The sequence below is a fragment of the Monodelphis domestica genome, chromosome 4 (assembly GCF_027887165.1).
Source record: "Monodelphis domestica isolate mMonDom1 chromosome 4, mMonDom1.pri, whole genome shotgun sequence".
NCBI lineage: Eukaryota > Metazoa > Chordata > Mammalia > Didelphimorphia > Didelphidae > Monodelphis > Monodelphis domestica.
Genome location: NC_077230.1, coordinates 402551603 through 402569646, shown reverse-complemented (window position 1 = coordinate 402569646; position 18044 = coordinate 402551603). Strand labels below are relative to the sequence as shown.

At 37.4% G+C, this 18044-nt stretch overlaps 1 protein-coding gene and 1 long non-coding RNA gene across 17 annotated transcripts in view; one reads left to right on the top strand and one right to left on the bottom strand.

Moving 5' to 3' along the window:
• The window catches only part of RERE (arginine-glutamic acid dipeptide repeats), a 574348-nt gene that overhangs the window by 34788 nt on the left and 521516 nt on the right, over positions 1-18044 (bottom strand). The gene's annotated exons all lie outside the window — the stretch shown is intronic.
• On the top strand, positions 34-17127 carry LOC103099265 (uncharacterized). Its single transcript, XR_466875.3, has 3 exons — positions 34-166; positions 1279-1557; positions 15694-17127. It is a non-coding gene; the product is annotated as an uncharacterized LOC103099265 (long non-coding RNA).

Below are 18044 nucleotides of genomic sequence, written 5' to 3'. Positions count from 1 at the left end.
CTGACCCTAGAATTAAGAATGCTCTCAATGTGAAGTCCAAGACAACCTATCATAAAGTGAAAGAATATGGTAAGGAGCAGTCACTACCCATCAAGGAAATCTCAACATTTTCTGCCTTTCTCACCCCAGAGATGTTTCTTCACTTAAAAGCTCCCTTCTCCAATTGGTGAGTTCTTGCCTAGACTCTTCATGTGAAGAAATGCCATCATACTCACTTCTTTGCTGGCTCAGTTATTGACTGCCCAAACTTTTACATCTTACTCTACCTCACCCTTTCTTTCAGTTCCCTTGTAAGAGTATTGGCTTTCATGATTTTTTTAAAGTCCCTACCTTCTGTCTTAATAACAACTCGAAGGCAGAAGGGCAAGGGCTAGGCAAATGGAATTAAGCAACTCATCCATGGACACAAAACTAGGAAAGATCTGGGTCAAATTTGAATCCAGGTCCTTCTAATTCAAGGCCTGGTTCTCTATCCACTGAGCTTTCCTCCATCTTCTGATACATTTTTGAGTGAAGTTATCACTCCCACTCAGAAAATCTCTAAGTTACAGAAATCATTAATGTACTGAGCAATGGTATATTTCAGCTCTGAAGAGTTTGGAGCACTCATTTGTGATGGTTTTCAAATATGGGATATACAATGGCAATCCAAAGATTAACTACTAGCACTTCAAAACTCTTTAGGATTAATAATTATTTCTGTAGGTCTTTATCTATTTATTTATGCATTAAAATAAAATTCAGGCCCCTTATTCCCACTAATCCATTTAATTAGCTCAAGTGGTTCTAAAAAGAAAATTACTTTCCCATCTCAAGAAAAGCTAGTATAAAATCAAAGCAGGAATTTCCTTGGAGGTGTTCATGTATTCATCTGCTGCTGTGTACTCTGACTTTCAGTAGACCAAATGTTTTTGTTTTCTTTAAATATCTTTGATGACCCACACAAGCTTTGGCTTGACATCATACCAGAGGCTTGGTCTTAACTTGAATCCATAAAGCTCTGAGAGATTTCCCTCAACTCAAATAGCACATACTTCTTTAGAAGCTATTTTAACCACTTCTATTTCTATAGGTAGGTGTTTCTTCATATATCATAGGAGCTCTCTGGACCAGTAACAAGTATATACAAAGTAGGATGAAAAGACAAGCCTTAAAAACCAAGAAAAAAAATCACAATAGTTTTTGGGATTAAGTGAGTGTGTGTATTGGAATTTATTTCAAAAGACTGTGAGTATGTAAAAACAGGTACCAGATTCCCACTACTTATTTCTTCTGCAGGTATTCATATGTGTGAAGATGGGATTAACTGAAGAAGCAATAAGAAGCAACTGACTGCTCCCTGGGCAGTGCTAAGAAAATTTATAGACTAAAGGAATGCACAGGAAGTGATGCAAAGAAGCATCTTTAAAAGGAGTTACAATTTCCTATGAGAGTCAGTTCTTTGTTCTTCAGAGTTCCAAGTCTGAGTTGGATGCTGGTGAAGAATCTGCTTTATGGACCTGAAACCCTGAACTTGGGGAGAATGTTCTTAAATCTCTCTCTTTGAATAACACATGGGTAAGTGAAAAGGCTGACTTCTTCCCTGATTTTCTGGAGAGGTCCCCCTCTTGGGAGAGGCTTCGTGGCTAAAACCCTTGTTTAATTTTCCTCTGGGCTCCCTTTGCTGGGGCCTCTGAAGCCCTACTTGGTTTGAGTAATAATTCCTGGCAACCACACTCTTATAAATTTAGTCCAAACCTTTTATTTTTACTCCTTACATATGCTACCAAACAGAATATGAGCAAATCATATAATCATGTTAAATGGGTCCACGATAAATTGATATTATCTAATTTCAATTGGATCTATACTCCAGTCAAGAAAATGTATTTACTCTTTCCTAGTTGATTGTTTAATTCTACTAACGACAGCTGCTGTTCTAAATCAACTCATCTTCTGAACTTCCATGTTTCTATTCAGGGCACAACATACTTTCAGTTACCTAGGTCCACAGCCACAGTGTCATAATCACCTCTTCAATGTCATTCATCCTGTAAGTCCATCAGTCAGTTGCCAAATCTTGTGGTTTCTACCTCCACGACAATTATTATACACAACATGTACAACACAATTACTGATTGGTTTCTCTAGTCTTTTGCTACTCAAATCAATACACACAAACAGTAAACATTTATAAAACGCCATGTGCCAAGTACAAGTTCTATATGCTTACTCTGTGATAAGTACAAGGGGTATGAAAATAAAGCAAAAGTGGTTTTTTTCTATACTACAGATAGTCACTATTCCTTACTCAATAAAGTACTGAGAATCTCTAGTTTTTCTAGGACCAAATATAAACTCCTCTTCCTAGAATTTAAAGCTCTTCACAACTTGGCTTCATCCTACCTTTCCAGCTTTACGAAATCATCATATACTGTGAGGTTTTTGCCAAACTCGATTTCTTCCTCTTCTTTATGTAAAATAATCTATTTCCCATTTCTATGCTTTTGCAATGACTGTGTGAATTTTAGATTTACTCCACCCTACTTAATCTTTAGAATTCTTACAACCAGGAATGTATACACCCCCACTTAAGGATTAACTGTAGGGGAGGATGGCGTATGACCGGCATGTGCTAGCAAGTGGCAACTGACTGACCACCTGGGCTGTCCCAAGTCAAGCTTAAGCCTCCATTGGTACATGTGAGACACAGGAAGTGATGTAAAGAACTCCCAATATATTTCACGTCATTTCCTTTGAGAAGCTCTCTGTCAGCAGCGTTGGGAGCTTTTGGCAGCATTTGGCATGCTGGCAGCTTTGGCGGTGGAGTTTACTGGGAGGAACTGTAGTGTGGTTTAGGTGAGGCGGTTTCCCTGAAGGACTATGGTGAGTGAGAAGGCTGACTTCTCTTTTCCTTGACTCTCTGAAGGCACTATCCTCCAAGGAGGCCCCTCATCTTGGAGGAGGCCATGTGGCTGGAAGCCAAGCTAGATTAATCTTCTGAGAAGGCCCCTTGGCTGAGGCCTCTGAACTCCCCCTGGCTTAGGCCAGGCCAGAACAGATCTTCTACCCTTTCCCTCTTCTCCTTCTTAATTCCTTCCTTCTGTTATAAATAAACCACCATAAAATCCCACACTGACTTGAGTATTTCATTGGGATTTAATTTGAATCCCTGATGACCACTAATATAATATATTCAGTCATAACCCCTAATTTTACCCCTAACAACTGTCTCCAAAGCCTAAAATGCCTTCCTTTCTTACCTCTGCTTCTCAAGAGTCTTTGGTTTGACTAAGAGACTCAGTTCAAACACAATCATTTGCTTAGTCCCTTTCTTGGCCTCAACACCTCTTACCTTGTGTCATGCATTTTGTGTTTACATGTGGACCTGTGTGTATGTGTGTGTGTGTTGTGTCTATTTTAGAATGTAAGTGCTAAGAGGGCAGATGATATTTCTCTTTGTCTTTCAAGTTCCAGCAACTAACAAAATACCAGGTATGTACTAACCATGTAATAAATATCTTTTGAATGATTTAATTGATTAATCATAAAAATTTGATTCTCCTCATATAGCCTTTCCAAAAAATAGCTCCTAAAAGTTTTCCCTAGTCCTTTCTCTCGTTTGATACAGCACCCCCTAATTAAACAGAAAAAAAATGCAAAGTCCAAACATAATCCAAATTTTTCTGCAGCATATATTGTGATGGGGAGACAATAATTAGTGTTAATTAAAGCTTATCTTCAAGATACTTTGTTTTAGACACATGACCAATTTTTAAATCTTTATCCTGAAGAATCATTATATTGAGATATACTAGTTACTGATTTTATAACCCTTTGAGCTTCACAAATCCCTTGCTAAAGATTATTTAATACGGCTTAAAATTCACCATTTTTTCTACAAGGAAACAGAAACAGAGAGGATTCATGCAATTTGTTCCATTCTCTGACTAGTCAGAGGTGGAAGTCAAGCCCAGGACTCTTTTAACTTAAGTCCAGCTTTCTTTGTATCTCAGATAATTTAGGCAAGAAATTCCAAGAGATGTTTGATTTCATCAGTACAAGGTGCTTTTTCTCTAGACACCAATCACAATCAGACTGTGCTTCTATCAATGTCTGGCATTTTAATATTAGCAGAATATGGTTATGTTCACGAGCTATTGTGCTAACCAGTGATGAGTCTTCTGAAAACTGACATTGGTCTTTAGATTGACTGCCATACCCATTCATGTTTATAAAGTCAAAATTCATGTTGCTTCATCTCCCCTCCCATGCATTAAAACATCTATAAAACCAAAATATGTTTTTCCTAAAAACAAAACGCATCCTCTATTTTACATTTCCAAATTTCCCAATATATTTCTTTCTCCATTTTCCTGAGAGAGAAATCCCTTCAACACAAACAACTAAATGTTCCAATACCCTACACCTCTGCAAAAGAGATAAAGAGGTACCTTCTCATATTGGGTTGGGGGCAGGGGGGCACTGCACACTGGAGAGCTGGGGAGAATGTTATAATGTTGGAGTATTCAATTTGCCTATTTCAAAATTGTTCTTTCCATTTATAATGTTGTACTCATTGTGAATATAGTTTTTCTAATTCTGCTTATTTTATTCCATATCAGTTCATGTCTTCCCACGAATCTTTAAATTATATTTATTATATATATATATATATATATATATATATATATATATATATATATATAATATGTATGCAATTTATTTACCTTTTTCTCCAAATGAGGCTGCCTTGTCATGTGTCATGGGGGTCATTTAGAGCTTTGCTGTTTACTGAAATGGCTGTTGGGCTAATTTCCTCTTATTTAGAGAACCCTGGGTTTCTTTGATTTGTTTTTGAAATGGACAAAATGGCAGCATCTGTGGGCCAGCTGCTACTATTGTTGTTATTCTTGCTACACACACATCAATAGCCTGGGCATGCTTCTCCTCTCCATCCACAAGTGTGTTCCTCTGGTATACCTGGACTTGCTGAAAAAAGAATGTTTCCAGGAAAAGAAGCCAGCAAAAAAGGAGGGTTGTTTTTGAAAGGGATTACTAAGAAATAGGATTTGGAGCTAGAAGGTGCCTTAGAGAACATGTAAGCTCATTCCTTTAAAATTCAAATTCTTTATAATCTAATTGATTTGACTAATCCTTTCAACAATGCAGACAGATATATTGCCATTTGTTCTATGCAACTTTTATATACATCCTACCAGAAATTCACAACAATGTTGAGTCCACCTAACATCCTAGGAAACTTCCCTCATTTCTACTGATATCTTATAAACACCAATGAAGCAAAGAGATTGTCAATTATTTTTTGCTCTATCCAAGTGAAAAGGCTACCTTTTTTTTTAATTGAAATGTTTCTATAGTGATAACATCACACCAGTTCTCCATAATTCTTTGTTTTTACTGCATTACAGTCTGCTCACAACTATTATATGGCTCTTCACTGCCCTTTGTGTGATCCTCAGTGTAAAGTATTGAGACACTACAGTGTCCCAGGTCAGCAAGAATATTGGATTAAAAAAAATGAACTCATTTCCGGGGAAAACCAGAGATCCTCACAAGAATTTTGCAGTGTCCCAAAGAATTCTCTCCTCCTGTCCAATTCTGAATCTAACTGGCTACTGATAGTGACTATCCAAGAGAAAGAGGCAGTCATATCATACTCTCAAAATTGTTACAGATAAGGAAACAGAGGCCTAGAGAGGTAACAATATGTCTGCTGTTTGTTTTAAGATTGTCTCTGATTAAATTATAAGCTCAAGGAGGCAAGGATGTGAAGCCAAGTGTTCTTACTCTAAAACCAGTATGCTTCCTATATCAACATTCTGAAGTGATGGGAATGACAATTTTCCCCCTTCTAGTTTTAAGTTTGCCTTTAGTGAGCTTTGCTAAAGTATAAAATTTCTCCACTTACTCTCTGTTCTAAGTTGGCTATGGGAATTACTGCAGTGCTAAGCCTAAAGCAAGTAAGGCAGATTGGAAAGTAGGATAGGACCAGGCTGTGAAGAGCTTTACATGCTGGGGAAAATTCGTTTACATTTGATCTTGTACTAGGAAGCCCCAGCCCCAGAAAGTACGAGGGAGTAAGAAGAAGTGATGAGGTTAGACTTGTATTCTAAGAAAAACTATTTTGCTTTCTTTTTGTATCCCTCAGTTGGTACTTAATAAATGTTTGATAGTTATGTGGAAGATGGATCAGCGCAAGAAGAGTTCTGTTTCACTAGTCTAAACAAGAGGTTGTGTACAAGAGATGCTATGGAGACAGAAATGACAAGGTCTGGCAGTTGAATGGTAGATGTACAGTGATTGAGAGTGAGGAGTTGGGGATAACACTGTGGTTTGGGACCTAGGTGACTAGCATGATGATGTCCACTGAACACACAAAAGTTGAAAAGATGAGTTAATTTTTATTTAAGGAAGATAATGAATTCTGTTTGAAACATATTGAATTAGAGATACACTGGGTCTGGATATAGAGATCTGTGGTCATGAGCTCCCATGAAACCCACTGTAGTTAAATGAGGTCACTGACTAAGAAGTATAGAGAAAAAAGACAAGAGGGACCAGATGGAGTATATATGGATATAATAAATGCATGGCCTGACATTATGAGCTAATATTGTGACATTAATTTAAAACATGTCCGACAAGCTGACTGATTTCCTTCATTTTACCCAAAATGTTTAACAATCTTTAAAAATATTAGGGTTAGAAAATTTTACAAAGATCTGTATCCTATAACAAATATTCAAACACTGGGAAATGTCAGGAAACATTATTGGGAAGTATCTCAATAATGTAATATTTAGATCTCCTATGAAGATTAAAAGTACAACAAAGAATCAGGAATAAAAATTTCCCCTTTAAGAACTTATTTTGTTTCTGAAATTTGTTATTTTCTGAAAGACCACTCAGAGGATGTGAGTATGTATACTATTCATGTACTTATTAATATTATTTTATTTTCAAGAATAAATATAGTTAGCACCAGACATGGCCAAAACATGGCAACAGTTACAACAAGCCTGACTGATTAGACAATGACCTCCTCCCCCATATCTTTAACACCTTACTTCTCTTGATACATTCTACAAACTGGGGACTTTGGCCTTCTAGCATTCCTCAAAATCTTTTCCCTCCTTATCTCTACTGCCTGGTTTCCCTGGTTTCCTTTGGGCTCAGCTTAAAGTCCTACATTCTGCAATGAATCTTTACTAGTGTTCCTTAATCTTAGTGCCTTCCCTCTAGACTACCCCATTTATTCAGTCTATCTTGTTTGGACATAGCTGTTTGTTTATTGTCTCCCCCACTAAACTGTGAACTCCTTGAGGGCAAAGACAGACTTGCTTTTTTGCATTCCCATATCTTAATCCTGTACCTGGTGCACAGTAGGTGTTTAATAAATGCTAATTGACTTAAGTAGTGACATGGAAAACCATGGAATCATTAGCTCCTTTACATGATTTGTGCTTCATAAGGGTCTGGTTCTATTCAGCAGGAAAGATGCTTTATTCTCTTTGTAATAAAATTAAAAATCTGTATTTATGTGCTCATTTCAGCAGCACATATACTAAAAATTTGTATTCATAATCCTTTTTTAGAGCAAAAGTAGATTTTTAAAAAACCAAATCCGGAGACAGGAAGACACGAGTCCAAATTCTGCACCATAAACTTACTGGTTGTGTGAATCTGGGCAAGCCAGTCAATAAGCATTTATTAAGCCCCTATTACAATGATGGTGAACTTTTTTGAGAACACATACCATGCCCCCACCCCACACTGTGTGCCATGCCCCGTCCCGCTAGAGACCAAGTGCTCCCCCTCCCCCCAGATGGGGAAGGAGAAAGGAAGAGGCATTGGCCTGATCCTCCACTCAAAGGAGGAAGTAAGTGCAGAAGAGTGGGTGGGTGGGTGGGTGCGGTGGAGAAGGGGAAGGGAGCAGCTACTCTGGAGTCCCTCTGCTTTTTTAGTAATTAACTCTGCTGGGGGCAGCTCCTATCTACCTCTGGCACACGTGCCATAGATTATTATTTTACCAGACACTGTTAAGCACTAGGGTACATAAAGAGATAAAAGACAGTGCCTACCCTCAAGGGGTTCACAATCTAATGGGGGAGACAACAAATAAGACAGGATAAATAGGAAATAATTGAGAGTAGGAAATCTAGAATAAAGAGAATTAATTAACTAGAATTAAGAGGGATCAGAAAAAGCCCTTTGTAGAATATAGAATTTTAGTTGGAACTGCAAAGAAACCAGGAAGTATATAGTGCTAGGCATGAAAAATAGTCAGAGAAATTCCCCAAACTGGGAGATGGAGAATCTAGTTTGTGAAACCATCAGGAGGCCAGTTGATTGAGATTAATTTGTAACACATATTAAGTTCTGGGTGATTTCTAATCCCCATTATTGCTCAACAGATTAAAAAACTGCTTAATCATCAGTAAAGAGAAATATAAAATGACAAGAGTAAGGAGTGAATAGACATTGAAGCACTTGTTACAATTCTAAGGGCAGTTCAGATATAGGATAACTTAATTAATTAAGGAAAGAAAATCATTTCAGAATACCTTAAACCCACACAAGAAATAAATAATCCTAAAGTGTCTCTCACTTCACACCACCTACACAGTTAGTCTTTTTATTAATACTTTTTAAATATGCCCTTCTGTCTTCTGAAGAGAACATTCAATTACAATTCAATGAGGTGATTCTATACATTGTGTAGATCAAGTAAAACCTGCAATGTCAAAGGCAATTCTTGATAGGAATACAGGAGGCATTTCATCACTACATTAGAAGAATTCGTTTCTTCAAAGTCATTTTCAAAAAACAGTATGTGTGTCCATCCAATCAGAGGACTAAAGAGAAGGGCATCAACTAAATAACACTAAGCTGGTGGAACCCTAATATCTGTAAATGGAGATATAAGTGCCATGGAACACTACAAAAATAACCACTGCTCTTGCTATGATTACTCAGTCATTTCTGGACCATCCTCACTGATTCAGAGGGGAAAATCAGGCCCAAAACACTGCTCTTGACCAATCCATTCCTCCAGAGGAATCCTCACTATAACATGGTTATCCAGCCTCTGCCTTATGATCTCTCCAAGGAGAAAGGAAACCTGAAAAGCAGAGGTTCTTAACCTGAAGTTGATGAATGTTAAGAAAACAAAACAAAAAACCCTTGATTACTATTTCAACATATTTGTGGTTTCCTTTGTAATCTTATATATTTCATTTTATGCATTTAAAAATATGATTCTGAGAATGAAGTTCACAAGCTTCACCAAAGAGCATGAGAGTCCAGGACAGAAACAGAAAGAGGCTGTCATTCCAGAGGTGGGCCGTTCTACTGTGGCATAACACATGGTTAAAATGACATCCAAGTTAAGTGAATCTTTCATTTTCTACTCATTGTTTCCAGCTTTATCCTTAGGGGTCAAATAGTACAAGACCGATCTCTCTTCCATATCAAAGTCCTTCAAAAAATCTCCTTAGGCTTCTTTTCCAAACTAAATAGTCACATTTCTTTCAACTGATCATCATATGAGTTAGTCAGTGAAGAAACATTTATTAAATGCTCACCATATGCCAGAGATGCAAAAAGAGGCAAAATATATTTCCTGCCTCTAGGGAGTTCACAGTCTAATGGGAGAGACAACAAGCAAATAAATAAATAAATAAACAAATAAATTATATATGTATAATTTATTTGTACACACACACACACACACACACACACACACACACACACACACACACACCCCACAAGTTATATTAAAGACAAATCATCAATATTAACTGAAAGAAGGCACCAGAAATAAGAGGGCATGTGCTCAAGGCCCTTCATTGACCTGGTTGCTCTCCTACTGAATGACCTCTAACTACAGAATGAAAGAAAAGTTGTAGAGATTTTGATTGAACTTGAGCAAGGAGCATTCCATATGTATACAACAAACAAGCAAAGATGGACATTAATTTGTGAAATATCCCTACATGTCCTGGAAGATGTACCACAATCCTCAAATACCTTTTGTCTACCATTAATCAATCATTTAAAAGTTCTAATTATAAACTGAAATGAAAAATTCTCTTCTGTATTCATTGTAAAAAACAACAAAATGAGTGGTTTCAGAAATACTTAACAAGACTTACTCAAATGATGCAGAATGAACAGAACCAGAAAAATTCATATTCAAGAAAAAAAAACCTGCTTGAAATGACTGCACATAATTCCAAAAGACAATGACAAAGTCTGTACCCATCTCTGTATAAAGAAGTGCAAAATGAAAAATATTGTTGCACATGGTCAATGTGGAAGCTTATTTTGCTGCTATATACATATCTTTAACAGGGGTGCAACTTTTCTTTTTTTTCTCCAATATGAGTAAGGGATGGTGTAATGGACAGAGGGTAAGATAATGTAATGTTTGTTAAATTAGGAATAAACAAGTTATTTAAAAAAAAAACAACTTTCCCCTCCAGTGGTCAGGTAGCAAAACCTACCATTACTGAATTGACACTGAAATTCCCAGTAAAAAGGAGATGAGGAGGAAGAGAAGGGAGCTGCAAAGTACTTTCAATGAATCTTACAAGTTTCTATGAAAGAAGCCTCGTCATTTCTGCATACAATATTCAATAAACTAAGGCTGCTTTCAATTTTGTGTGCAGTTCTCCATTAATTAGGCACAAAACTCAGCAGTGACAGCCAGATCCACTATCTCAAAATGCATGATCTCAAATTATTCAAGTGCAAAAGAGTCCCTGACTCCCAACAGTTCTGCTTAACCAGTCTCATAGTGGGCCCACCTGAATCCAAAGCTGCTAGCAGAATATATCCATAGCACTGCACAACTGAATTTGTCAGAACTACTACACACCAGAAGCCAGGAATGAAGGTGATGATCCCCTTTCCTTTTCTGGTGGATGTAGGGATGGTCAAGGAGAGAAGAACAAATGCCACCCAAGCAAGTCAAACCAACAAGCATTTAAAGGCTTGCTATGTGCAAGGCACTGTTCAAGAAATTGGGAATACAGAAAAGAGCAAAATACATGGTTTCTGCTCGCAGGGAGCCTACAGTTTACTGAGGGGGCATCATGCAAACAGGCTCAGGAAAGGTTGGGTTATAGATATGGCAAACTGGGAAGGCACTAAGATAAGAGGATTACAGAAAGTGGGACTTTCAGCTGAAAACAATAAGGAATTCAGGGCAATAAAGAGCTGTAGATAAGGAAGCAAAGCATTAAGAGGAGTTAGGGAGTGGGGAGTTGGGTGTTAATTCGTGACACATGGATAAGCTATTCCATCTGCTTTAATATCTGGGTGTTCATATGAGTGGTATGAATCAACTACTGGAGAAAATTTCCATTCCCTTTCTATCACTTAACCATGGATGTCAGTTGCTGTAATAATGAGGGTAAGTTCATTTTTGAACTTCAGAACTAGCACCACACTCTATCACACTTCTATCATTTTCTGAAGTTTTGAAACATATTTTAAATCCAGATAGAATCAGTATTATAGTGTTTCTCATCCATTTCTTTTTAAATGGGCAATAAATGTACTTGACAAACCAAGCAGTTTGAATCTGGCTTTTGGTAGCTATATCTGCCTGGCAGATTTCAGATTTTAGCCTCTCTGCTGTCACAAGGACAGCATTCAGTTTCATAGGAAAGGTAAAAGAATATTTTCTCTTCTATACCCACAATACACCCTCCTAACCAAATTCTTTAAAGTTTATTCCAGTCGGAAAGGGGGAGAAATGTTTAAAATATAGCATTGAAAAATGTCTTTTCCTTCTTTCCTTAAGTCCAAACAGAATATATTGCTTTTGTACAGACCTCAGTTTTATGTGCTCATTACAGAGTAACTTTCACCCCTTCAAAAAATTTATAGGAGACAAAGTTGTTCCTTTGAGTTATTCCATTCACTTCTGATTTGAAGCATTATCTCATGCCACTTCTATATTCCAGGTGTTTTTTTGGGGGGAAGAGTTAGGCAACAAGATATGGTGCTGAAAAGAAAGATTAAAGGGAGCAACTCATCCTTTCAAAGCCTGGATTCACTTTAGGAAAACTTGTTTCATTAGGAAAGCAAGAATTGAAGGTGATTTCCCAATTAGTTATATAGCCTTAGTAGTTAAAGAGAACCTTCCATTCTTATGAAAGACTTATAACAGTGTTCATATTTAACAATCCAAGGATCTATCTACAAGTTATGCTAAAAGATTTTAAATTATCTTAAAATTTTATCTATACATAGACAAGGAAATCTGTGACTTGAGAAATAGATTTGCTACTTCAATAACATTCTAATTTAGAATGTTGAAGCCTTGCATAACTTTCATCATGTGGTTAGATTTTTACTTTAATTAGACATTTGATATTTCACTTGTACAAATAGTACACAGAACTGAAATCTCATGTCCAATAAGATTTTTATTAGTCACTGGAAAACAAATTTTTCAATAACTTGTAAGAAAGAAAAAATGAACTTTCTTCTTAATACAAATGAACTCATCATAAGCACCCTAGCAATAGTGAAGGCCTTTTCCCCCTCAATGTAGCATTCTTGCTTGTTCAATAGTATCTATGAACTTTATAAGAAAAAAAACCACACCATATTATATTGTGAACTGGCATTAAAATTTCTTTAGGGTTTTGGATTATTAAAAAAAAAAAGGAAAAAGGTGCAGAATGTCTTATGTAAGGAACAATAAAGCCAGTATTCACTTGTCTTGAGTGTATGGAGGGGAATAAGGTCTAAAAAAATTGAGGGGGGGAGGAGAAAGCTTGGGGGGGGGGAGGGGTGGCACAAGCACAGCAATAGAGTGCCAGGTCTGGAGACAGGAAGTTCTGGGCTCAAATCTCATCTCATATACTTCCTACCTGAGTGACCCTGGACAAGTCACTTAATCCCAGTTGCCTAGCCCTTATCACTCTTCTGTCCTAGAACTGATACTTAGTATTAATTCTAACAGAAGACATGAGCTGAAAAAAAAAAAAGACTAGGAGGGTGGGATGGTCTACATTATGCAAGGCTTTAAAAGCCAAAGAGAGGATTTTATACTTCATCCTGGGGGTGATAGGGAACCCCTAAAGCTGACCGAATAGGGAGTTGATAAAGAGACGTGCTTTGGGAAAATCAATTTACTACCCGAGTGGAGATACGCTTGAGGAAGAGAGACCCACCAGAAAATTATGGTACTAGTCAAACAAGAAGGAATGAGGGTCTATGCCAGAGGAGAGAGGGCAGCATACACAGCAGGTGTTACAAAGGTAGAAATGATGAGTATTATGTACTGAGTAGCTACAGAGGGTGAAAAGGAGGAGGTGAGGATGACACCCAGGTGGCAGACCCTGAGGACTGGGAAGATGGCAGTATCCTGGACTGTAATAGTTAGTTAGGAGGACAGGGTTTAGGGGTAAAGATGATGAGTTCAGTTTTGGTCATATTGAGTTTAAGATGCCTGGATACCCCTATTGGAGTCGTCTTTCACATCACATTTGTGGTTTTATTTGGGGATTCTAGTTACCTATGAGTGTGCTCTTACAACAATGACCAATATGGTGCTTTGCATGAAAATAAAAATAAGATTTAAAAAAAAAAGATGTCTGGATACCCAGTTTGGGATGAACAGACTATGGGAAGTTAGGAGAAAGGTGAGGGCTGGACAAATAGATATGAGTCATGTATATGGTCAGGTACTCAAACCATGAAAGCTGATGACATCAAATGAAATGGTAGAGAGGAAGAGAGCAGAACAGAGCTTTGGGGAAACATTCCCAGTTAGTGGGTTGACTTGGATAAAAATTCAGCAAAGGTTCCCCAAATTAGGAACTAGAAGTATAGACCTCAATGGCAGGAGGGAAGGTTTGCCACTTTGCCACAACCACTTACCATCATTTCAGACTTTTAGTGTGGACAATGACAAGGCCTCTGCCTTAGGAATAATAACAATGATTTAAAAAAAAAGGAATCAAGATGAAGGTATGTGGAAGGTTATCCCAGGGAATTCCCAGCTTAGGAATAATAGCAATGATTAAAAAAAAAAAAGGAATCAAGATGAAGAAATGAGAAAGGCTGACCCAGGGAATTCCCAGCTCATTTTGGTTTTGTTTTTCCAATTTGTCATCACCTTAAAATAACACCAATGATGACATTGCCTGTCCAATAGTATATAAGATTTGAAACTTAATTCTTTGGGAATATTTGCCTTTATAGCCAGATTGCTCCACTTCAGGCTTTCCTTCTGCAAAATTAAAGAACAATAGGGATGATACAACAGGAAAGGAATTTCTTTTCTAAAGAATTTCCCTTTTCTTAACTCTAGTTGCTGTTGTCCTACATAAGGTTACCAACCAGAAGGATTCTCCAGTCTCTAAAAATAATTAAATGTACCGCTTCTGGTTCACTTATAAGCAATTAGGAAACATGACAATGCTGAAGGATGTAGCTTGTGTTTTTTGAACAACAAAAAACTACATGGGGAGTGGGTTGCTCCTGTTCTCCCTTCCCCTTCCTTTTTAGTATCTATCAGGAATATCTCTTGAATTGTATCTTGAAATGGAGTAGATAGGTGCCTAATACATGCTTGCTGACTGATTAGTTAGTAAGAGAAACAACTTCTTCATTAACATTTCTAAGAAATAGAAATGCAAGCAGATGAGAGAACAAAAATATACAAAAAAATTGTAAGAATAATTTCTCTTGGGGGCAGCTGGGTAGCTCATTGGATTGAGAGCCAGGCCTAGAGACGGGAGGTCCTAGGTTCAAATCTGGCCTCAGACACTTCCCAGCTGTGTGACCCTGGGCAAGTCACTTGACCCCCATTGCCTAGCCCTTACCACTCTTCTGCCTTGGAGCCAATACACAGTATTGACTCCAAGACAGAAGGTAAGGGTTAAAAAAAAAAAAGAAGAAGAAGAAGAAGAAGAATTTCTCTTCAAAATGCAACATATCAGGATTTAATTTCTATGGGAATAAACTATAACCTTTAAAAACTGGGGCATGAAAAATGTGTTTAGAAATCAATGTTAGTATAAGTAATAACTATTACTGAACAAATAAAATCTTCTTTAATCTGAGATGGGGGCAAAGTGGAGGACAAACACAGAAGGTTTCTGGGAAGGTATAGGGTTAGAACCCTAGATTACAGATTATAAATTACAAATAGGTGATGTTGTTAATCCTGTGGACAAAAAAAAGCCAAGCAACCCAAACCCATACACATAAAAAACTCCACACCAATACACAACACCGGTGGTTTCTGATTGAAAAGTATTTGGAAGTAAAACAGCTCCTGAGTTTGTATTTACAGCATTGCTTAGGGAAATGGGAGGAAGGAACAAGGTGGTCCTAGGCAAGCATATAAGATACAAGGCAAATGACTCATCAAAATCCTTAAATGTTACCATTTCTTCTTCAATGATCTAATACAGACAAGTGAGACTGAACTATTTAGGTGCCCCACAAGGAACAGTTATTAAAATGTGTGCGCGCGTGTGCGCACGTGCCTAAGGGTGTTAGCTCCAATTTGATTATTCTAAAAGCTCTATTTACAGATAAACAAATTTTTTTTTTTCCTGTCTGATAAAATTTTATTAGATGAAAACATCCAAATGTAAGTTAATGTTGATACTATTGCCTCTTTTCTCCCCTAACCCGATGGCTGTTTTCTTGGCTTTACAGAAACTGCCATGATGAAATAATTGATCTTCTCTGTCAACACAGGACAGCTGCTATGACTATACACAGTCTACCCCCACCCCCACCCTTCCTTTTAGTAGCTTTAATTACTGCCTGAAACAAAATATTTATAAATCTCACTAGCCATTGCATCCATTTAAAAGGGATGAGGAGGCAGTAATGAATTATGTCCAACATTTGTTAAGCCAGCACCAGGGCAAACATCTGCTACAAGGCTGTGGTGAAAAACATTTCTATCAACTCGGCCATCTTGTCTGGAAAATTACAAACCCTGGAGGGATGTTTGCTATTAAAGTTTCAGCCATTCGGAGACCAGCTCTCTTCCTGATGCAAGTGGCATACAGAGAATGACACTGCAGCAATGAATATTCTGTGCTACTTTAGGATGTATCTATCTTCAAGGATTTCTTTACCTTACAAAGCAATAAGACAATTTCAATCTTCAGTTTATAGACAAAAATGAAGTTATGATTCACCAAGGACAGGTGTTGTACCTAAAAGGAACAAGAAGCTACTAGGAAGAATATTAATGTGCTACTCCATTCAACTACAGTCTAGAAGGCTTCTTTTGATACAGGGTTGCAGAGAGAAGGTAATAGTAAATCAAAGAATTTTAGAGCTAGCAAAAACCTTAAGAGATAATCTAATCAATATCATAACTTTACAGGTAAGGAAAATGAGGCCCTGGGAGGTAAAGTCCCCTGGACAGAGCCCAGGTCTTGAGACTACAAGACAGTCGGTGTATTGTTCTTTCCACCCCTTCAACCCAAAGAAGTTCCTGACATCCTTGTCCTTATTTTCAATAGTGCTCATTTCCTGGATTTTGAAAGCTGTCACCTTTAAGGAGTACAATTTAGAGAGTATATTTTCCTTTACTTGAAAAATTTCTATTTTAACCTTAATTTAGATTTTGGGGCAATTATAACACTTTCTGTCCTTATCTCATCTCTGTGAAGTTCAGAAATATCTTCAGCAAAACTCTAAAGAACCTCCTTTCTTCCATCCCATTAAAATGAGCAAGTGTTATCCTTCTTCCCAAAAGAGTTAAGAAGAGGTCTTCCATACTTAACTGGTTTTGTACCTAGTGACCCAAGATTGGCCCATGATGTTGCACACCTGAGATTCATCAGAAAGATCCTGGCTGGAAAGGTTCTGGCTTCTATATTGGCTAAGGCATTGCATCCCTCTTGATGCCCAAATTCTTCTATTTGTAAAACAGAGCTGGTGTCTACCCTAGGAGGTCTCAGGATGTCCCGACTAGATTATTAGAAGTGCAGTAAAGGAGAGACTTAACTAAATAAAAAACATATTTAGTGGTACTTTTAGCCCTCAATTTTCCATGAAATTAGAAGCCAAATCACCAAAATGGAGACTTAATTATACAATTATGACAAATTAAAGGTTCATATGATAACAGTGAATGTGTCTCAGTGTTACAAAGAAAATCATATTAGTACAAATTATAGTCTTCTCTCTTTATTTTTAACTCACTCTTACCATTTTCCTGGTATCACTGGAAGGAAGAGTATAGGAGATGGGAAGGATATTAGAATATAAAAAGATTAGAAAGCGGGAGTTAAGAAGGGCTTTGAATGCCAAAAGATTTTGCATTTGACCCTGGAGGTTATAGGGAGCCCCTGGACTTTACTGAGTATGGAGATAATATGGTAAAATTGGTATTTTAGGAGAATCACTTTGGCAGTAAAATGGAGAATGGACTAGAATGAGAATGGGAGATGGACTTGTGGCAAGCAGATCAACCATTTGGCTATTGCAATGGTCCAGGTGTGAGGAAATACTCTTGTCTGCACTAGTGGGTAGTAGTATCAGGAGAGAAAGGAGCATATTGGAGAAATGTTGCAAAGATGAAACTGAGAGGTCTTTGAAAAGACTATATATATATATGGGATAAGAAAGTGAGGGATGGAGGATGTCACCTAAACTGAGAGACCAGAGGACTGGAAGGTTGTTGGTGCCCTTAACAGTGCTAAAGATGTTTGGAAGAGGGGGAGGGGTTTGGGGGCGAAAGATAATGATTTAGTTTGAACGTGTTGCGTTTAAAACATAATTCAACATAATGGAATTGTTTTAATCAAAAGGCATTTCTCACCATCTCCTAGCTTTACATTCTAATTCTACTAATTCTGATGCCCTACCATCTGCAAAGGTATGTGAAGTCAGTTCAGGGAAGTAACTTCAGACAGCATTGATGATATTCCATCAACACCCAATTTCCTTATTAAGCTTAGAAAAAATATTTTCAACCAGCAGACCAAATGCATTACATAGAATTCCTAATAATGTTATTTAGTAATATCAGGCTGTACTTATAA